The following is a 23913-nucleotide window of genomic DNA, read 5'->3' as shown; positions in this document are numbered from 1 at the left end:
CATTATTTGGAAGAAATAATGTTATAACGTTTAACACAACACAGAGGTACGTAAATGATTTAAATTTGGGGTAAACAATTCATTTACAATGGTAAATGAAAGGAAGGGTGGAAAACAAGAACTTTGTCACTAAGAATACAGCTAAACTAATGGCACTTTTTCATAGTACCCCACGGTTGGGTTTTGTGTCAGGTTGGGTCAGCTCCCATCCCTTTGGTTTGGGAGGGATTATAGGCGTGTCATTATATTTGCGCTGCCTACTGCTGTGACATCATACAAGTGAGACCGTCGTTGTACATTCCCATACATTCATTTATTTCTCAGTCTGACACAAATAGATGTTTGCACATTTATCACTACCTCTGTCTCACATGACAGTTTCTGTACAAACACCGGTGGCGTCGGTCGACGCGCTCCGCTGAGCATCATTTAAGTTGCATGTAAGCATATATGCGGACGTGCGCATTGTGTATGTGCCGCCGCAAACTGCAAGTCTGGGAAACACTGGTATGGTGTTCCTGATTCTCAACTTGTGGATGTTTTCATCGCTAAAAGGGAGTTTGGGAACTTATAGCAGAGCACAGATGACAACATGTTTGCTCGAGACAGCGCAAGCTAGCACGAAGGTAAAGCTAATCTTTTACATTATAGCGATGACACTGGTAGTGACGATTCTCTAAGACCAATCAGTGATCTACAGTGTTTTCGTGTCATGTTTTGGTATCAGCTCGTGTCGCTTGGAACCCAACCCGAGATAGGCCTGGGGCGGTAACCGAATTAGCGCCATACCGCCGTCACGTGACCCATGCCGCGGGTCTGAGCTCCTCACCGTCATAACATAAAAAAAACCCACTTGAAACATTGGCTTGCACTTGTGTGTATATGTGGGGATGTTATACACGCAGCTTGTTAACAACCGCAGCTTGTTAACTAAACATTACCCGTTAACTGATATGATTTTAATATTAAATTGTCATTGAGTAGAAATACAGGTGACGTTGTCTATGACTCAGTAAAAGCAATACAAACATTTTATTTAATTTGAACGTGCAAACAGCCGCAACAGATCAACAACAGAATCAGGTTTCATACATTATTAAATTGTCACGCAACATAAAGAGCACGCGATCAGTCCGAGGATTAATATCCAAAGAGGTTAGATTGTCTCTTTTTCATCTAGCCTACCACAGTGGCCATTTCTAAAGCAGGACACATTTCAAAAAGTTTTGCTTTTGCGTCTTCTTTCTCCGTTTGTGGAAAAAAGACAGATGTTTATGGTAGGACAGACGCGGACTGCCCGGGCGCGCGCGAGACAGAGACGGACCGCGTCATCTTGCGCACACACAAGCGTCTCCGTGCAGCTTCAAACTATACTCAAGCACGGACACATATGGTTACTTTACCAGACCGTCAGGGCAGCAATAATTTGCGTCATTTACAGGCCATTCATAAATTGAGGATAGAAAAGTGGCGAAATGTCTGTAGGCACGTGTAGACACGCACAATGCGTTAACATTTTTTTTTAACTGATAATATTAATTGTTCAAGTTGTTGAACGTTGAAATTGCAGAAATGTGGGAGGAAATAATATTCACTTTACATGTTCCTTAAGTAATTTGCACATGTTTTGTATTAAAGATAAATAAATCATGCATGTTATTTAACTAATTGTCTTGCTAATAAACCGCAAAACCGCGGGAATTTGTTGATTACCGACCGTGGTAAGAAAAAATAAAAACCGGCCCAGCCCTAACCCGAGGTGGTACTAAAAAAAAGTATCGGGTACTACGTACTGCACCCAGTGGAAAAGCCCCAAAAGTAAGCTGACCAAACCCAAACCAAACCGTGGGGTACTATGCAATGGAAAAGCGACATAACATTATCATTTAAAGGGATAGTTCGGCAAATATAAAGATGTTTTAATAAATGATGGTAAGCACACATCCATTGACTTCCATAGTAGGAAGAACAAATACTATGGAAGTCAATGGGTACTGCCAACTGTGTGCTTAACATTTTTTATCAAAATATCTTCTTTGGTGTTGAACAGAATAAAGAAACTAGAACAACACGAGGATAAATGATGACAGAATTTTCCTTTTTGGTGAACTATCCCTTTCAATCAACATAGGGCACGAACGTTCAAAGATTTAGACAGTCTACAGTACATGAACTTATAGATTTCTCTCTAGTACACAAGACGTAATCACAGTAATGAAGATGGAAACTCTGCAGAAAACATACAATTATCTCCTACCCAACCAGAAAATCTGTATACATGATTAAAATTATTCCAAATTAGTTAAATCGGAAATGTCGGGCAGCATTGTAATCACGAAAAAATAACTCAAATAGAAAGCATCAAGTTTATGCTAAACTGGGTTTTGCTTTTCCTTTTTGGCACTTACATTTCCTTTACAGTTACCGTTGAATGAAAGCCAACTACTTTCTTGAAACTTCAAACATGGCAGCTACCCCAAAACCATAAAGTGTGCTGTTTATTCTCTCTCTCTCTCTCTCTCTCTCTCTCTCTCTCTCTCTCTCTCTCTCTCTCTCTCTCTCTCTCTCTCTCTCTCACTCTCTCTCTGGCTGTACTAGAGAATTCACATTGAATATTCATGACTGCAACTCACGCAGGTGACATGCTTGACTTTTGTTATTTGGCTAACCTAAACGAAAGCAAGCCGGCTGCGTTTTCCTTTTGGTGGAGGTGGGTTGCGTGTGAGTGCACGTTCCCGAGAGACCGCTTTGCTTTTTGTAAAGAGTGTTAAACCAACATGCTAATGATCCAAGAAGAGGGAAAAACAAGAAAGGCGGCCATTGCGGCACTTCTCCCAGAGAGAGCGTCTCTACAAAATCTACATTTAGTCCCACATTTACGAACACACGAAGTAAACAGACGAACCATTAGGATACCAAATGGAAACAGTAACACTAAATATTCAAGATGCTGATGAGGCAAAAAATCAAAACCAACATTAAAACTGTAGCTAAGATTTCATTGCTGTACAAAACAGGGAAGTGTTTTCGAGGAAAAACTTAAAGGGTCTGGTCTCTGGGGCTGTGGAAGACAGGAAAGTGTTCCTTACTGTATTTATTTGCAGAAGAAGAGGAGCCCAGCATTTACCAAAGGGCCAGCAGGTCAAGGAGCGGGTCGTGAGGGTGTGCAACCTTGGGAATGCTTCTGGAGACCCGAGTCAGGAACTAAGATGATAAGAGGTGATTAATGCAGAGAGCCCAGACCTGAACGTGACCTCAAAAGTGCAACCCAGACCTCAAGACTGAACTTATAAAGACATGAAAAGCTCCACTTTACAATATAAATAATCAAAGATGTACAATGTAATTTTAAACGCAAAAAGTGCATTTTCATTGAAATACACGTCGACATGCAGTCACTTCTATAAAATAGTATTTTTGAAACAGAATGCTAAAGTTACGTCTAGCATCTAAATACCTCTAACTAGCTTTGCCTACAAGCATAAAACAGATTAAGTACCATTACAAACTTTTGAGTAACGCGTGGGGTTGTGGGAAATATTATCCGAAAAGGCATGCACCAACGCATACTCAGACATCCATCTGGGCACCTTTGGCATACTGTACAATGCAATTTGGAACAAATTTGAACATAACCTATTTAAAACTTGACTCTTCTGTAGATGATATCGGGCTAGAAAATCGCAACTTTTTAATTTTCCGTCTGTCTTAGTAAACGATGTAACTACTAGTGATGCAACAATACACTTAGTTCACGGTTCAATACATATTTCGGTTCTTGTTCACGGTTTACGGTTCGGTCTCGGTTCTGATGCCTTGGCCTATTAAAGTGTTTTTAATTATTCTATGCTTAGGTAACAGGAACATTGAGATGTTAAGAAGAAAAAAATACTGGTTTTAATTGCAGTTCTCTTTATTTTATGTAAATGCAAAAATCATCTTACATATTTCTAGTGTACTGATACAATAATATAAGATATAATTAAATAAAGACATATAAAAATAATATCCTATTCAAACTGGGGAACATGTGAATTCATTACATTACATAAATTGGCCATTTTATATACCTGTACTTAGTAAATTAAACTTTACATTGTAAATGAAGGCTATACCTTACTGCACTACTGTTAAATCCAACATCATGCTGTCTGTGTAGAAACCAAAAATGCGTTCCTCAATCAACATTACTGGTGGGATTTATTTTAGCATCAGGCGCATTCTCTTCTTGAGTTAAACTTTTTCAACTTGCGCAGAAGACGTGTTTGAGGCAAATAACGCGCGTTTGCATCAATAACAAGCCCAATTTGCGTCATTCGCATTGCCCGACGCGAATTTGCATCTTTACATTGATGTTGTATGTAATCTACACGCGCAAATAATTAATCCACACCTCAGATTTAAAAGACAGTCGTGCTGCTTCTTTTTGTTGTTGTACTTCTGTTGGGTGTGTGTGCACGCGAATGAAATCTGACACCAGCATTGCAAGCAGAGTTCAAGCAGAGTTTAACGCAGCTAGCGCACAGTGACTGGATATCAACGCGCTGTGGCGTTTATAAGCGTGCAGATCACGCGCATGCGCACATTAACAAAAGTGCAGGGAATATAAAACTGACAGATTTGGATGGATAAACCGAAAAAACGCAATTCACCTGCGCGTATTGGACCGTGGGGGTCGAACCGAACGGTTCAATAATGTATTGAGAATTGTGGCATCCCTAGTAACTACAGAAGAGTCAAGATTTAAATAGAAAAAATATCGAAACTCTTTGGTTATTTTTGAGCACGATGCTAATGGTCTAATCAGATTCAATGGATTGTGCTAAGCTATGCTAAGTGGTACCGCCAGACCCAGAGATCGGCTGAACGGATTCCAAAAGGGTAAAAAGCAAGTGTTTAACTCTAGGTGAGCTGTGAAATTAGGCTATTTTAAAAAAAAGTGGAGTGTCCCTTTAAGCACCAAGAAAGAATGCATGTGGGTGTTTTATGCGGCACAATTTTTTTTAAATTAATTAAACAAAAAAATTTGGACATTTGTTTACATGGCAGTGGCATTATAAAGTGCACGTTTTTAAAAAAACTATCGTTATTGTCTCCGAATCCAAAAGCAAAAAAACCCTGCAAATTAATGAAAATGGTGACATCATATGCATATACATAATGTAACAAATAGATGTTTGCACATCCCGTTTATCACTACCTCTGTCTCACATGACAGTTTCTGTACAAACACCCGTGCGTCAGTCGACGCGCTCCGCTGAGCATCATTTAAGTTGCATGTGCGGACGTCCGCATTGTGTATGTGCCGCCACAAACTGCAAGTCTGGGAAACACTGGTATGGTGTTCCTGATTCTCAACTTGTGGATGTTTTCATCACTAAAAGGGAGTTTGGGAACTTATAGCAGTGCACAGATGACAACATGTTTGCCCAATACAGCGCAAGCTAGCACGAAGGTAAAGCTAATCTTTTACATTATAGCGATGACGCTGGTTGTGACGATTCTCTCAGACCAAAAAGTGCACGTTTTTGAAAAATCTATCGTTATCGTCTCCGAAGCTGTTTTCGTGGATCCATGTGAACAGAATCGTTTTGACAATGTTGTCGTCTGTACACAAACATCGCAAAATATTTTTTTTTCCATTTTAAGTACATGGCCATCGTGTGAACATACCCAAAGACTGCTTGGAAATGCGTTCTCAGGTCTGATGACACTACTGATGACATTTCCACCTTAGTGTTCAGTCAGGGGGAAAGATAGGTATGTCTACAGAACAGAAAGAAGGAGAGAGAGAGGGCCAAGGGAAGCTTGCTGACCCAGAGGAGAGAGATTTACAGTGGTAATCCCATAGATACAGACATTCCTGGGCTCTCGGACCTCAGCCCTGTGAATAACGTCTGCTCTGTGGACATCTTCATTACCGAGTGCAGTGCAGTTTAAAATCCCGTTACTGAGCTCAGTACAACAACTTCCCTCACGCACTCCAAGGAAAGTTGCTACAGGAAAGAGCCTGCGGGGTATGTTTTGTTCACTAGCTAAAACCAACAAATCAAAACCAAACGCAAACAAATATAAGACGATATCTGCTGTATCAAAAGCTCAGTAGAAACTGAGACTGATCCTGAGCATTTGAACATTAAAGCCTAGTTTTCTCCACCGAAATTCAAATTTGATCGCTTAAGTTGTGCTGCAGTTAATCCATCCTTATAAAAGGGGAAAGAGCACATCCATTAATCTGCATAAGGTGTGTCTCGTTGTCTCTGTGGAGATGTCAGGCATCGTGAATACAGCTGACAAATGAAATGAGAGATCTTACACTGACAGGGTCTCCTGGGTTCTGTTTACACGTTCCACTGCACTTCAATATTCATATCTTTCTTTTAACAAGAAGGTTTTTTACAAGAAGGCATTAGCTAGCACTTATCAAACTATATCAGTAAACAGTGTTAGGTTAATGAAACACTGCACTTTGATGTCATTGTTACAGTATTGTAAAACTCTTATCAAATTTAATTCTGTTTTGGCAATAAGCTAATTAAGCGCTAAGTCATTTCATCTGACAAATACAGAAGCAAATGTAGTAAAATTAATAGATTGGTTAAACAGAACAGAAATGTAATGTAGTCATAAACATGATGGTGTGCTTACATTTGGCCAATAAGGAATTAAGGGTCAGATTTACTAACAGCTTGCTCCAGCGCAAACCATAATTTTGTCTTTAAATAACACGCACTGGATAATTAGCGCTGATAAGGTGTGGTCCGGTTATTTTTGCGACTAACCTTATTAAATATGCATTTCTAGGAGTTTCCCTTTCAGACGCAAAATGTATGGTTAAATTATTTAAATGATTCACGCAACACAATTTATATTACTAGTATTTGTGCCATTATTTATTTCGAATCATTTTGCGCTTGAAATAGCTACAATTGTTCCTCATAGAAAAGGCATCACAGAGATCAAAGAGCACATGGTACTGCACAAGGCAGAGGATTTTTGGAATACCAGAGGAACATATTATATAAAAAATATTGTTTGCCAAACCATGTTATTTTTTATTTGCTGGGGGAAATAAAAGACGGGTTACTAGGAGAAGTAACACAATACCAGGTGTTTAAAAATTTCTTGGAAACCTTAATTTTTTTGTCATCCAGTTATTTTTAGTGTTCTATGGCTCTCTTATCTGGGATTTCACAACCTGAATTTTCAGCTGCTATGTCTGTGGTGCTGAACTCAAGCGCATCAGGCGTAAGTAGATCACACGCACCTGAGGATCATCAGCTCTGCTTATTTGCGACCCTGAACTAATTTGCCCTACAGTACTTATAGTAGATTGCTTGGTCATTATGGAAATCAGCTTTTGCGTCTGTGTGTATTTTGTGTCTTTTTAGTAAATAACCTGCAGTTATTACCACTCCTATTGACGTTTTTTTGGAATTGCGCTCTCAAACTAATTTGCCCCGTTTAGTAAATCTGGCCCTAAATTTTAATTTACATAATTTACGTACTCATGTCATCCCAGATATATATGACTCAATTTCTTCAACTGAACACAACCGGAGTTAAATTGAATAATATCCTGGCTCTTCCTAGCTTTGTAATGCAATTGAATGATGGTCAACATTTTATGCTATAGAAAACAAATACATTGATCATTAAAGAAATCCAGAGCTGCGTCCTAGATGGCACATTTTGTGAAGATTTGCAATGTAGTGGACTTAAAATGTTTGTTAAATCCACAAGACCATCGTTTGTCATTTTAGGTGTGAAAATTGTGCTCAAGGGCGTACCCTTTTCAGTCATTATGTGCCCTTGATGCACACTTTTTCTGAGACCACACTTCTACTCGACAGTCAAAGCAACCTTACGTCATGAAAGTGTGGACTTGTACACTCTCAGAAAAAGGTACAAGTAGATACTGTACAAAAGTTGTCACTTGGGCCGTACCATTTTAAAAAGTACACTTGTGTACCATAAATGTGCATAGTGGTACCTTAAAGGTACACACTGGTATCAAAAAAGCACATAATAGGACCTTTTAAAAATGTACCAAAGGGTTCCATTTGAGACAGGGTCCATTTGGGAGAGGGATCATATATTGCAGCACTTTAAAAACGTGAATTCTTACTGGTTCTCACATGTCTGGTGAATTTGTGTTTCATCACAAAACATATGGCAATAGGTCATATCTGTCCTATTGTCTGTTCACATCACACACGTATCATAACTATCTCTAAAAAGCTCAAATATGAAAACAAATCCTCACAAACCTTTCACTAGGCTCCCAAAGACATTTATTAACCCTATGTTGGCATTCGCATTACTTTTATAATAAATTAATGCCCTTTTTGGGAGCTGTAAAATGTTGATCACGGTCAATGCCATTATGAAGAGCCAGGATATTATTTAATATAAATCTGATTTTGCTTGGCTAAAAAAAGCAACATTAACATCTTGGACAGCGTAGGGGTGAGTAAATATCAGTACATTTTTATTTTGGGGTTGGAGTTATCCCTTAATGTCACTCATTCCCATACACATACTATAGAAAGCCTAATATTGCATTTTCACTATTAAAGACACACAATTTAATAAGCCATCATTCTGAAGTACTCCACATGAAGTCACCACATGGCATTTTATGTTTGATTTTAGTAGCATAATAACTTTTTTATTTTAAACCCCACTGATCCATTGAGATTATCATTAGCAAAAATCAGTCCAAAAGATTTTGTTTGTAAATCTTTTTATGTAGTGCGTAACTACGCAGAGCTCCTCCTGCATGCTTTACCTCCTACAGCAACTCACAGATTAGCTGGAGACAGTCACCGACCCCATTGTGTAGAAAAATAGCAGAGGGAGGAGAGCCAGAGAAAGCTGGACGTAAGCACTTCTACTTTCCCTGTGCTATTGCTGATGTGAGAGAGATATCAGTGGGCGAGAGAGTGCAAGAGACAGAGGGAAAACAGGCGAGAAAGCTGATGCGTCTCTGTCCAGAACACTAGTGACAGAAAATGACAGCGTTCCTTTGGGGCCCATGGGTAATCTTGGCCTTATGTATCATCATGTTCCATTGCAAGAGACATCTGCCAAATGACTCACCGTTTGCAAAACTTACAACGTGTGCAAAAATACCCAAATTGTCTGCATTAGAGCGATGTGGTATAAAAAGTAACGTTCTCCTGAGAGATCTGGAGTACTAAATCCTGTAAAGCAAGGCCGTGAGATACTTTCCGGTCCTTTGCGTCATCACAACTTCAAGATGAACATCTCCATTACTGCAAATTACTGACACATCACGCTGGCGGCTGCATCATAGGAATTTATAGAAATGTGTGATGTCATCTTTACTTAAAGGTGCTCTAAGCGAATTCACGCGTTTAAGGCCATAAAACATTTTTTTATTTCATACAGTAAACATCTTCTCACCATCTGCTAGCTGCTTGTCCTCTGAACACACTGAAAAAAAATGCGGTTTCTGTAGACAACCCAGGCTTCGCAAACTGCATCAAAAACAAAGTGGTCAAACCTACCACCACGAAACATAACAAAGTGTTCCAGCCAATAAACGACAAGAAGGATTTGGGAGTGGGGGTTGGGCCAGAAAGCACGAAGGAACGGGGAGGAGTTAGCTACGCTCCGTTTTGTTTGAAAACACTTCAAACGTCAACAAGAAGTGACGTCACACAGATTCGCTTAGAGCGCCTTTAACTAGTAATAAAATAGTAAACAATAAATGCAGTAACTCAAATGAGTATTTTATTGTTTACAGGTTGCCCTTACGCGAATGCAAAATTACAGTGTTAGTGTTATTTTAGATGTTTCTCCTAAAATTCCCCAAAAAATGCTCACTGGTCTTAGACAAGTTTTTGGGCCAGCTGAAAAAGTTTTATTTTGTGCCACCATACTTACTCGTGTAACTACTCATGTAACAGTCTTTAAATAGGGAAAACATGGAAGTGTTTGGTGGCTTCTAAATTCATCCCTGTTTGGATCCTAAGCAATGAATGGGGCTAGGTTAAATGCTAACACATTCATGAGGCACTGTACAAAAATTAAAAGTGCACGCATTGTAAAAAGATTAATTGAGTTAAGAACATAGTAAAATATAAAAAACAGTGGTGTTTTCCTTTAACCTTAGAGAGAAAAACACAATGAAGTCCAAGAGCCAGAGAAAAAGGGAAAGTCATACATCTCAGTGAAACAACATGATTCATGAAAATGTCATGCTGACAGGGCTCAAACTGAGAGCCAACAGTTTGCACTCCCAAAATACCTCCTCTGACTAATGCCACTGCAGGATACACACATAAATGCATATACTGTATATAGCGCAGGTGTACTTCCAACACATTTGCTGTGCGTGTCGGATCAGAAAAGGGCGACCTTCAAGCCTTTAAATAGCACAGACTGATCTGTGAAACACTGGACACCTCGCGCTGGAAAAGACCAGGTGATTATAATGCATTATTGCTCGGCTATCCTGAATACTTGATTCGGATTGGTCAGATGTTTCAGCGAGTTGTCTGATATTCCTAAAAAAAGTTGAGATATTGGAACATATTTGTGACCCGGTCTGTGAAATCCAGGATAAAGTCTTATAATCTAATTATTAGATTTAAAGCATCAAATTTTGATTTCAAACTTTGACATGGACTAAATCGATATTAAAGATTTCAAGGTTATATTTTCACAGAATGTTCTTTACATTATTTTTTTTACATTTTTTTTCATATTTGAAATCATTGTCGCTTGGGGTTTGAATGTAGTTTTATGTATTGGTTTTTACATGTTTTTCTTCTGCTTTTAAAACTATTCTGGCCTGGAGTTGGGGTTTGAATGTCTAAAAATGTAAGAGAAAGTGATTCTAACCCCATCTCCAAGCAACAATGGTAAGAAAACAGGATTAAAAAAATACATAAAATGACACGAAAAAGAAAGCTGTGCCATGGACACAAAAAACTATTTATAGAAATTTGAGCGATTGAGACATTCATGCTCAAGGTACGAAAAACCTGAATTTCGTGCCATGGACACGAATAAATGAATCAAATTTTCCGTGACTATAACATGACTTTCCATGAGATCAATCTGAAAAAATGACATAAGGTGGGTTTTCACAGGCAAAGTCACATATCTGGACTACATTGCTGGTGTTATATAAAAATTGTACAATCTTTTAAATTAATATTTTATTTTATCTAACTATTTATGTTGCAAGAAAAATGTACATTCAGAACATAATAAACCCTTCAGGGTGACAATACTCCATTTCGGGTCCTCATCACCTTGTCAAGGTTTATGTTGTGATGAATGATAACCAATAAAGTGACTGTACATAGATTTCTATTTGCAGGATTCAGAAAATGCAATACATAAAATGCATTCAATTTATTTACCCATAAACTAAAAAAAGCTCATGAGAAGAGTCATGGATATTGATAGAAATTCCCACAGCTGCCATGCATTGGAGAGCAATCAGTAAAGGTCAGAGGTCATTCGAGGGACAAAGTTAACATCAAAAGGTTTTTTCCTACAAACTTCTATTGAGCTGTCTTTTAATATTCAATATCTATTAGATTCAAATGTACCTCAATGAAAAATAATTAGACAGTTCTCAACAAATTAGACATTGACTCCAAGTTGCTCTCAGCAAAGAAAAACAAAAATTGCTGCTTTATAAAATCTGTAATGTAATGTAATGTAATGTAAGCAGAAAGTAAATGTTTTTTTATCTCTATCACTGATGCTGATGAATAAACTCATATGCTTGGTTTCGACTCCAGATTGTTTCTGAAGCAACTTTGCACAAAAAACAATCCAGTGTATCCATAAGTAGTTTGCATGGAGCTTTGCTGTATTTGTTCCGCAGAGCTGAAATATCACGGCCGGAGCTTGTTGGGCATTTGTGAGACGAGTGATTCAGTTTGCTATAAATATGTCTGCCCTTTCCACTCGGCCAGCACGACGGATTAGCAGCTTTCCGTCTCCAACGCCACGTGCGTACACAATTAAAAAGTTTGGTCCCTAGCTTTCCTCTGTATGTTTTCAATCCTTTTACCCTTGCTGTGAAGTAAAGATACTGTGATGGGGTGTTGTGTGTGAGATAGTAAAGTGAGAGAGAGAGAGAGATGGTGAACAGAAGTTAAAGTGATGCAGTTAGGGGCAGCCTGAAGCACACCAAGCTCCAGCATAATTCTGACTCACTTCTGTCTACACACATATAGAGAGAGGTCTCTAGAGTTGGGGTGCACCAAGAGGCTTTTTAATCTGTTACCGAATAAAAGTGTGCCAGATCACAGACTTGGCTGATGTCACTCGGGAAACGACGGTGCTCGCGCTGCACTCTTGCCGTCTTTTCTGTGGCACTGGGGCCATGGCAGTCGCTGCTCTGAGACTGCTGCAGTATTGTGCTCTACTTCTTTAATCATCATCTTTTCCCTGTTGTAGGTTTGATTTTGGCATTTTAGCTAATTTGATATAATCATCAGTATCATAAGCAGGCCCAGACCAAATCTGTGAACTTTAATCTGGAAGAACCAGTTTTGGTTCCTCAAAGAACCTTCAGTTAAAGGTTCTTAAAGGAAGTGACTTATTTTCATGGGAGTCGTTTCCTAACATTACTAAAGCCTTGCCGAGTCTAGTGATACCAAACATGCCACAGTTTTCCTCATGGTTTGTCCAGTGTTGCGATTTAGCTCTTAAAAAACATTATCTTTTCATAAGCTAGGTTTCCATCACCCTGATTTTAGCGCAAATTGAAGTATCACAATAAGATATGATTAATGGAAACGCCAAATTTCAATTAAAAAAATGTAATTTGGAACAAAGTTTTTACGCTCGCTTAAGGTGTTTTTTTACTTTGACAGAGAAACGCACTGCGTTAACCAATCAGGAGCTTGCTCTAGTAGTGACGGGATTACAAGAAGGGAGGGAAGTTGCAGAAGCCCCTCCCATGACGTGAATTTCCGCGTCAATGTTTCGATGACTAGAATTTCACGCGCGGCTTTCACGTGAAGCGAGTAAACTCAAAATGTTCAAGCAGCAAACTAGACGCGGTAGAAGCGAATTTGATGCCTCAAACGCGGCTGGTGTGAACCCACAGTAAGGCTATCCCAATACGAAGGGTGCATAAAATGAAGCCTCAAAATGCGTCCTTATTTCTCCACGCTGCTAAGGATAGAACGAATGGATTTTTCACAGCATAGGCTATTCACTGCGTACCTGTAACCGCTAAAACAAAGCCTGTATATTTTAAAATAAACAATTAAAACCTATATTAAATAAAAGTGTGTATTTAGCAGAAATTTTTTTAGTATTATAAGTTATGTTTTGTATTAATATTATTGTGTATGTTGCGTATATATCTAAGGTTGATTCATTTAATATACTGTTGGTTAGTTTAATCTACATTAACGTGTCATATTTTCTAAAATAAAATGTAAAAATTTTTGATTCCATAATCATTTTAATAAGTCAGAAACATCTCCGATGTGTCCTGCTGACAGGCATGGTGGCAAGTGTAACGTGACGGCTAGACCGTCTCATTTCTGTTCTCTTCGTGGACTTCGGAGATTGCGACCTTCAAAGACTGAGTGCTCACCTTCTGAGGTTGCGTCCTTTTTTTACCTTTAATACTTTTTTACCTTTAATACTTAAATACATTAAAAGCTAGTACTATCTTGTGTACTGTATACTTTTAATGTAACTAATTAAGTATTAAAATATATTTAATGTGAAATGTAGTGGAATAAAATTTAATAAAATGATTTTATGCTTCAAAACAACCTAATAAAGTACAGGTATTGAAAAATGTACTTTAATAAAGTAAAAATACTTGAGTACTTTACACGTTAATGGTTCTTTATTAAACAGCATAATAAAGAATCTTAATAAAGATTATAATAAAGAAATTTTTATAAAGAATGTTTAAGAATCTTTACTTAAGAGTGTATAGCTTAAAATACTGTCATTTTTCAAAACACTGACACTGTAACTGAAGCTGGGTAGCCGTTCAGATCATTTCGTCTTAATGTCATCACATACAACTTGTATGTCTGTGTACATCTTGTATGTCTGTCACTCTACTTGATCAATCTATACTTAAGTGCATGGTGAAGTCACAGTTATCCCTTGGCTCCAAATTTACCCCGTGCACACAGTCTAGTTAAGTATGAATCATGCTGGGATGTTACGTTAGCATGAACGGCTCATCTGACCCAGGGCTGTTATGAGCAAAATAATTCAGGTCAGCTAGATGCTAACCGTTCTGGCAGGAGGCATGTACTGTGTACAACATTAAAAAAGGATTAAAAATCATGTTGACCTTCTATTTACTTATTTACCAGTAGCGGTAGCAGCTACTAGCGCCCATTTTTGAGAACTGAATTACCTCCTGCCTAGCTTCAGACAAGCTACAGTAATCTAAATATTTGGCACACGTAATTGAAACGTCGACTTTCCATTGCAAAGCCTGAAGAGCATCTAAGGCACGTCGCAGCTTCCAAACGCGATAAGATGAGCGTATTAGCTATTATTGGATGTAAACATTATTAACATCAGATCGGACTGGAAAAAAGCATGACTCCCACCACACCCCAGCGCCGTTTTAAGCCATCTCTCTGTGTACCGCAAGTGTATATTTATATGTAAATACACGTGATGAGGGTGCTCTGGTTTCAATGAAAATACTCAAGTTGTGATGCGATCCAAAACTCGCAGCCAGGAACAAATCAGCGGCACATAATAGGGCACCGTCCTCAGCAGTACATAGCGAGAAGGCCAAGGGAAAATATGACACAGCACAGCTGGGTCATTTAATGAATTAATGGAGGAATGTCTTTACTGCGCCCGCGATTAAAAATAGGTCTTAAAGATGAAATCAGATGCCGAAGGATCAGGGTAAGAAGGCGGCATGGGTTATATTTTTAGGAAGGCAGATGATGAGAGAGACGCTGGGCTGTTGGCTTACTCCAGATTGAGAGACCTCATGAGGACATCTCCTAAGACAGCTGATGGGCTCCTCGGGCCAGACTTCTTATAACTGCACTGGGTCACGAGTGGTCCACTTCTCTGATGAGAAAGTTAGGGGCTGAACCTCAAAGCAATCCGCTCATTTTTAGCAACACTGATTAAATGGGAATCTTGACAATCTTGCTGCAACAGTGTGATCGCAGGTTGCATCGTCATCTGCTTTGGTTCATTCCACATTTTTGTTCCCTTTGACATGAACCAGCACATAATAAACACAAATCTGGACCCTAGCAAGGGCCTAGATCCACTTAACATTGCTTGAGAGATCACAAAATTACCAAAAAACGCAATACTAAGGTCGCACATTAACATACAGTAGCAGGTATTGATTTACAAAGGTATGTTTTTAAAAGTTGTCTATTTTGCTTAAGCAATATAGGTTCATTGCTAAGATTGTGTCACACACACACTGTTCTCGAATGTTTTAGTGCTTTGCAACAATTTTGACAATAGGACATCTTTAGAAAAGCTGACTACCTTGGTACTTACAAGTGAACTTGGCAGGTGGCAGATGAGACACAACCATACATTATGTAGAAAAGCTGATCTACACGGGAAATCTTTCATCAGTCCCTGTCAAGTGCACTTTAACAACAAGTGGTGGGCCTCCCCACAAAATGTGTCCATCACTCATCAAGGTCAGTAAACTCTGAACATGCAGAATTCAGTCCGTAACATCTGCGAAACAGATCAGTTTCTCCTCATCCCCTATAAAGCCCAGACGAAACCCCCTGGACTTTCGCCATACGGATGATACACTGTCACTACGGGATTACATAGAGATAAAACACTGCACTCTCAAATCTCTGGGGCTCTCCCACGATTATCACAAGTATACTTTATAAAAAAGCAATATAGTGATGTACTTCAATGCAGCCAAAAAAGCGTAATGAAACCGCAAAAACAACCTGGACGAGCGTCGAGAAGGTGGGGAGGCAGATAGGACAGGCACTGCGTAGGAAACAGGCTTCCAAGATTTGAGCCCATGGCTTCAAAGGACGTGTGGCGCGGCGCAGAAAGAACACAGCAGGACCAATCTGAAGCTAGAACAAAAAGAGCCGCACTCCTACAGTGCCAATTCATTTCTCCTTATGAAACTGTTTAAGTTCGAGGGCTTTACTTCTGGGAGGCTTTCAGCCAGAAGAGTCTGGCGCTATATTAATTTCAACACTTTACCTTTCGCAACCCGGAGACCTCTGACCTGCCTTACCTGTATAAATAGAAAGAACTAATTTACTAGCGAGAAAGCGCTAAGGGGCAAACATGTCCTGGGTAATGAAGTGTTCAGCTTGTGCATGATTAACCAGCTGGTGGGGGTGGGGCAGAAACCACGGGCCATGAAATAAGGGGTAAAATTGATTAGCAATTTTCATTTACACAGCTAAACAAAAGCTGCTTTGCATATCAGCCTGGTTAGTTTATGCAGAAGCATAACGTATCTAACTTTTCTTAGGGTTACGACTCTGAAAGCAAAAGCAAGAGCTATTTTAAAAGAGGTGGTCACGCAGGCACACTGTACCAGGTGCGATGCTTTTTGTTAGTGGTCCAGTTCTAAATTGGGACCAGTGAACAACAAGCCAGGAATGCTAAAGATATAATTTCAGTTGATCTTCCATTGTTGGGCAGCATTTGCTTAGAACTTTTTAACTGGTCTCTTGGTACTATTGCAGTATGCACTGACAACATATCATTTAATTAAAGGTGATTTAACACTTAAGGTTTACTGTGGCACATGCCTATATCCAAACGAATCAGTTGGTTATGTATATCAAGCTGTGTGCTGTGTTTGGAATTGAATGCTTTTACAAAAATAGGAGCTTCAAACTCTCCCCAATGCTACACTTCTAGGGCTAGGGCGGTTGACCATCGCTGTGATGCAGCGTCATCACAAAGGTGAAGTGCAACCAGCAGTGGTGTGCACGTTACAAACTATGAAAATTTTTAAATTACAATATTGCCTAGCAAGATGTCTTTAAGTTTGTGTGAATGCAAATGGCCAAAAGACTCAGAGTTGGGGCGCTATTTTCAAAGGGGGGCAAATGACATCAGTGATGACCCTCTGGCTTGGGGGCGGAGATATTCTCTCCTGGTCACTCAAGGTTGCGAAAAGTATCAATATGCGCAAACCAGTACACCAAACTTTATAACCCCGATAAGGCTCCTCACTTGAACCAAGTGTGGTTTCACGGATGGAAGTGCTACAATAAACAAACACATACAGGTAGGGGCCGATCCCGTGGGTGCTCCGTGCATCGGCTCGAGGACCCACAAAATGGCCAAGCACATATGCTCAATTGCTTCAAATTTGTTTCACATTTTGCATCTAAAACTATGGGGAAAACGCTACTGCCCCACTATCCCCCTTTTTTCAAAGCGTCTGTCGATGCTATGTATCCTACGTATTGCATGACGTTGTGGTGAGCACCCACTGGCGGAAAAAGAAATCGGCGCCTTTGAACACGGACGTTTGTTAAGAAAAGTATATCTGATCCTCGTTTACATTTTTATATTTCAAAATATATGTATGCATTATATATAAGCATATATGCATCAATGGGCAAGTGCCTACAGACACACATTCGCATTCTACAGTATAACTACCGCACAACCTTGGTGAACTTGTGCATTACCCTCGTGGGGGTAAAATACTGCCACCGTCACAGCCCTATACATTCTTAAAAATAAATGTCCATCACGATGCCATAGAAGAACCATTTTTGGTTGAATGGTTCCCTGAAGAACCTTTAACACTTCTTTTGGTTATAAAATGGTATGAACTAAATGATTCTTCTAAGAATCTTTGAGGAGCCAAAAGTGGTTCTTCCAATAAACTGCTTTTCAAAATAAGTTTTCAGTGACTTTCCCAGCAAGCATGTGAAGAATATTTCACAAGTTACCGCAAACAGTAACCAGTTAGTAAAATGAAAGCGCCACCACAACACACCTGCCACATAGCAGCTCGGTTCTTTCTCTCCTACCAATAGCGTGTGCGTGTTAGCCTGAGGCATTGCCGTCTTCTCATAGGAAATCCACAGTGACAACTTCATATTCCAGCAACCCTTTTAAACTCACAAACAGACATCTCCAGCACTGGATGTGAGGCTGTATAAATACATTTTGTATGTGCTAATACGTTGTCAAGAATATTAAGACATTACTCCACTTTCATAAAAACATAATTCTGATAATTTACTCCCATGTCATCCAAGATGTTAATGTCTTTCTTTGTTCAGTCGAGAAAAAAAAATAGTTTTTTTGAGGAAAACCTTCCAGGATTTTTCTCCATATAATGGACTTTAGTGGACCTCAACAGTTAACAGTTTCAATGCGGTTACAAAGGGCTCTAAACGATCCCAATCGAGGCATAAGGGTCATATCTAGCGAAACAATCAATATTTTCCCCCCAAAAATACCTTTAAACCACAATTTCTCATTTTGCGCTAGCCGTGTGATGTGCCAGCGTGACCTTACATATTACATTATCACGTCGAAAGGTCACGCATGATGTATGCAAAACTACCGCTTCAGTGTTTACAAGTGTGAAGAAAGAGGACCATTTTGACATTGTTGTATGTGGAATGATACTAATTAATGTCTTTGTGTCAATTTATTGTTTAAAATGGTCCGCAAGTGTGCTTTTCACATACGTAATGCGTGACCTTTCGATGTGATTACATAATACGTAAGGTCGCACTGGCGTGTCACATAGCTGGTGCAAGATGAGAAGAATTTTGGGACAAAAATGACAACCGTTTCGCTAGGTAACACCCTTATGCCCCAGTTGGGATCGTTTAGAGCCCTTTGTAACTGCATTGAAACTATAAACTGTTGAAGTCCACTTAAGTCCACTATATTGGAGAAAAATCCTGAAATGTTTCCCTAAAAAAACTTAATTTCTTCTCGACTGAACAAAGAAAGACATGACATGGGTGTGAGTAAATTATCTGGATTTTTTTATGAAAGTGGAGTATACCTTTAAATTGGTGCATTCATAATTTGTTTACTTTAAGGCAACTTTACAATGTCACAATCTGCGTTCCAAAAAAGGAATAAAATATGCTTTTATAAGGTCTTGCTTTTTTATTATTCCTTATAGATGCAATATATTATGCTAGACAAACCAAAATTGGTTGCAGTCTGCAAAAGAAAAAGTAGGCCCGCGCAGCACCTGACAGACAGTAAATGCGGCAGCAAAAAAATCTTCTCTCCAATACACTGTACACAACTCCAAATTTAATTTTCTGCAAGATTACACACAATAATTACTAGCTTTATAAACCCCATAACTAATGGCTTCCAATTAGAGGATCTATAGGTATCGATCGCTTGAGAATTTGAGAGTAGCTTTAACAGAAAGCTCTTTGTCTTAAAGAAAACAGTGGAGCCGTCCACCAACAGGGGTAGAAGATATGGAAAGGGCCTGAAGATATGGAAAGGGCCTGACTGGACTTCTTTTTATAAAAGCTACGTTAAGACGGCAGATGCCAAAGCAACGGCGCAATTAATTCATCTCATTTCGCCGTTGTTTAGAACGCTTGAGACTCTTTATGAATGCTGGACCAAAAGTATTCCTCCACAGCCTTCAGATTTATGGCACCTATCTACCACATTGTTTAGCTTGCTTGTTAATTATTCAAAAGGTGAAGGATACTTCAGAATGTGGCCTCCACTAATAAACCATAGAAGATTAATTTCCTCCAGGAAGCCACATTTCAAACTCGCCTCTCATAAGAGTGATTGTGAGATGATACAAAAGCATCACAGCTTTGTCGCATAACAAACTCTAAGATAAATTACCTTCCGTGATACTCTAAAGGCAGAAACTATAAAAAAATACTTCTACCTAATAATTTGTGACAAACATATTATTTTGGGAGTAAGACAATGCATATATCGTTCTCAAATTAATCCTTAGGATTAGTAAAGATTACTAAATACCTCTCTTTGAGATAATGAATTGATGTGTATGCGAATGGGTAACTGCACATTATCTGAAAAACCGACATCACGGGATATAAAAGGACCAGAGAGTTCAGAAATTAATTCAGAGAGTACTCCTGCAACTCCAGAGTTAAATCCAGGGGAACTAAAGCGACATGCTGTGTACCATGCCCCAGAATATATTGGGAAGAGGGCGAGCATGTAAACTTGACGAATGCATGATGACAGTGGAATACTAATCGGAAGATCATCTCTGCTCTAAATCTACAGGATTTCGGAGGTCTTTGCGCTGCAAAGCAAACCAGGGATTAGCAGTAAATAGATCTTTTACGTGAACAGAGAGATTTACTGTATAAACTTAAGACTTGACTGAATTAAGACATGTTCCGAAAATGGCTATTCTCCCAAATTCTACTGCAGATACTTGACCCGTGTGACTACAGAACGCTGGTCCCCATTCACTGGTGTTTGTTTATGGCCAGTGTTGTGGTCGAGTCCAGCTCAGTTAAACTGTCGAGTCCGAATCAAGGCCAAGTCCAGATAAAGCTGTATATCTGTCTTGATTCAGACTTGGATGAGCTGGATCTGTGTGAAATTGGAACGCCATTCCCATTCACTAGAGTTTGTTTTTGGTCTGGTTGCGATCAAGTCCAGCTCATTCAAATTGTCAAGTTCGAGTCTAAATCAAGACCAAGTCCAGATAAAGCTGTATATCTGTCTTGATTCAGACTTGGATGAGCTGGATCTGTGAAACTGTAGAATGCCATTCCCCATTCACTAGTGTTGGTTTTGGCCTGGTTGCGGTCGAGTCTAGCTCTTTCAAACTGTCAAGTCAGAGTCTGAATTAAGACAAAGTCCAGATAAAGCTGTATATCTGTCTTGATTCAGACTCGGATGAGCTGGATCTGTGTTACTTTGGAACGCCGTTCCCAATTAACTTGTGTTTGTTTTTGGCCTGGTTGTGGTCGAGTCCAGCTCTTTCAAACTGTCGAGTCAGAGTCTGAATCAAGACCAAGTCCAGAAAAAGCTGTATATCTGTCTTGACTCAGACTCGGATGAGCTGGAACTGTGTGACTGTGGAACGTCCATTCCCTATTTACTAGGGTTTGTTTTTGGCCTGGTTGCGATCGAGTCCAGCACATTCAAACTGTCAGGTCTAAGTCTGAATTAAGACCAAGTCTAGATAAAGCTGAATATCTGTCTTGATTCAGACTTGGATGAGCTGGTCCTGTGAAACTGTAGAACACCATTTCCCATTCACTAAGGTTTGTTTTTGGCCTGGTTGCGATCGAGCCCAGCACATTCAAACTGTCAAGTCCAAGTCTGAATTAAGACAAAGCAGATAAACCAGATAAAGCTGTATCTCTGTCTTGATTCAGACTTGACTCGGATGAGCTAGGCTTGTCTACAATGTTTTTTTGCATTCGCAAGAAGAGGTAAACGATGCAACTGTTTTAGTTTTCCGTTCTGGCCACGCAGCAAATAAAGCTGTGGCTGGCATCAGTGGTGTGTGTATTAATAGACGATCCACATTCAGAAAGCTCTCGGTATCAATTAGGGTGCGATGCGTAGCAAGCAGGGTGCAAGTTTGTCCACAAAATAAATCCACGTCATCTGGTTGCAGACTAGTACTAACACGATCAGAAGCTACTACAGGATTAAAACTTGCATGATTGGTATGCATTGGGATGTGGGAATTATCAAGCGACCTAGATTGGCTAACAGAGCAGTCATAAAGCTATATTATGCGTTACATAAATACAGTCGAAACAAGAGCTCATTTGCATGTTCGGTTTTGTGACTGTAAACTACTGCCATGTATCAACAATGTCTAGGAATGCGCTCTGTGCATAATCCCAGGCAACGTTTCTGGCATGCTGTGTATACAAATTAATTCATGGCCTACAAACAGGTAATCCCCAAATGAATGCAATACAGTGCTGTTTCACTTAGTACGACACAACAAACAAAAACAATATTAAACCACTATACGCCACAATACTATCATATTACCTTTAAGTACGCATTGAATCACAACACAGCCTAGCTTCACACAAAAAAAGTTTGGCAGCTTTTTTCAGAGACATAAGGTATTATTTGTTTCACCTAATCCCCTGTCACAAGCATTAAGCATTTAAAAAACCAAGCGCCACATATCCACAACTACCACGGTTCAGTCCAGCCTGGTGGGTCATCACAGAGCAGCAGGTCTCTCGTGCACCCCGCCGTCCCTCCCAATCGGAGGTGTGCCTTACTTACGCTGGATCCTGGCTTCCCTCACAGAGTTCTCTGGTGCAGTTTTTCAAGGACGTCCGCCCGCCGGCTGCCTCTCGCTTTTCCTCCCCAATGCAGCGACCACAAACAAAAAAAGCCTGCTCGCGTTCACTTAGCTAGCCTGAATCAGGGGCTGTGCGTTTCTCTCAAAATCATTAAGCAGGACCCTGGCTTGGCAAGTGAGGGTTAGAAAAGGAGGGAGGAAAGAGAGAAAGGGAGAGGGAGAGAGAGAGGGAGAAAAAAGGCTGCTGGGCAAGCTGGCCGGCTCGTTTCCCCCGCTTGTGTACTAGTACACAGCGCAGACAGATCTCCTATTGCAAGCCGGCAAAAAAGAGCTGCTTTACTGAAAAACAGAAGCATCACGTTTCAAGGAAGTGAGAGCCAGGATCTCCGGACTAGGAGCTAACTGTCACTAGCCGGGAGCCTTTGGGATCTGTGGTCCCTGATGTATGCCCGTCTCGTGTGAAAAAATGTTGATCGTTCAACCCCAAAACCAGACTTGTTATAAACAAACAAACAAACAGCTGTTTCAAGAGGGTTCACGTTTCTAGAAACACTCTTGTGCGTTTTCTGCTCGCTTCATGATTCAGGATTTTAACTTGCAAAATAAACAAGTACGCTTCACAAGATGACACTTATGTGAGTAATACATGAATGTATGTTACATAATGTGCTACAGAAAAAGCATGCACAATTTAGGATGCTGCATTGCATGGTATCAGACCATTAAAAGGAATAGTTTGCTAAATATAACACTTCTGTCATTATATACTTAGCCACATGTATTTCTAAATTCAACTTTATTTCATCTGTGGAACACAACAACAGATGTTTTGAACCAAATTTTATTTCTATACAGTAATCAGGAACTGATAAGCACCAAAGTTGTCAAAAATAATAATACTTAACCCTGCCTGTCGGTTTTTGTGATTTATTGTTTATTACATAAACACATCCTAGAGGTGTAATAATATAACCTTGATATATTTACAATGCACCTATTTCATTGCTAAAAACAAAGTTATTTTGTGTATTTGGTATAATGCAATGTCTTCGCATGGTTTATGGCTAAAAACACATTATTTCCACATAATGTACATTATTGTAGCTCCAGATATACTGCTTTCCTCAAACGCATTGATTTTGTACAAAACTCCTCTATTTGAAAAGCTCTGTGTCCCTGATTGGCCAGCTAATCTGTACGTTGTGATTGGCCTGAATACCTCTGACGTCAGCCGTAAATGTGACACTCCTTACAGTACCTTGTTTGAAAGATTCGCTCACAATGCAATGCTAACAGGAGTTAACTTATGAAAATGTCTTAATAATAATAATCAACAGGCCCAGGAAGTAAACTGTCGCCTACAATCCGTGTGTTTGTTTTAGTCCAAGAAAAGAGAATTACGTTGGAATCGATAACTCGCGTCATCGTTTACTTTGGGGTATGTAGCTTTTGCATATCGTTAACATGTACTAATACACACTTTTTTTTCTTTAAAGAGCACCTATTGTCCGATTCATGTTTTTAAATTTCCTTTGGTGTGAAACAACACTGTATTATTTGGTGTGAACACATTGTATTATACCAAATACACAAAATAACATTCTTTATAGCAATAAAATAGGTGCTCTTTAATATTAACTGAGTAAGGTCATGTCTAATGT

At 39.4% G+C, this 23913-nt stretch overlaps 1 protein-coding gene across 3 annotated transcripts in view; it reads right to left on the bottom strand.

Annotated features, from left to right (window-relative positions):
* esrrga (estrogen-related receptor gamma a) overlaps nucleotides 1-22646 on the bottom strand; it is a 219433-nt gene extending 196787 nt beyond the window's left edge. Inside the window, exon 1 of one of the 3 annotated variants that reach the window (XM_065288325.2) lies at nucleotides 22234-22646. The gene's annotated coding sequence lies outside the window, so the exon portion shown is untranslated. Of the gene's footprint in view, nucleotides 1-3089; nucleotides 3281-22233 lie in introns of those variants that run through there. The other 2 variants (XM_065288322.2, XM_073812302.1) reach the window with 2 other exon arrangements.
* Nucleotides 22647-23913: the final 1267 nt, after the last annotated feature.

The sequence above is a fragment of the Paramisgurnus dabryanus genome, chromosome 17, assembly GCF_030506205.2.
Source record: "Paramisgurnus dabryanus chromosome 17, PD_genome_1.1, whole genome shotgun sequence".
Classification (NCBI taxonomy): domain Eukaryota; kingdom Metazoa; phylum Chordata; class Actinopteri; order Cypriniformes; family Cobitidae; genus Paramisgurnus; species Paramisgurnus dabryanus.
Note: the sequence above shows the minus strand (reverse complement) of the source record. Positions and strands in the feature narration are given on the sequence as shown.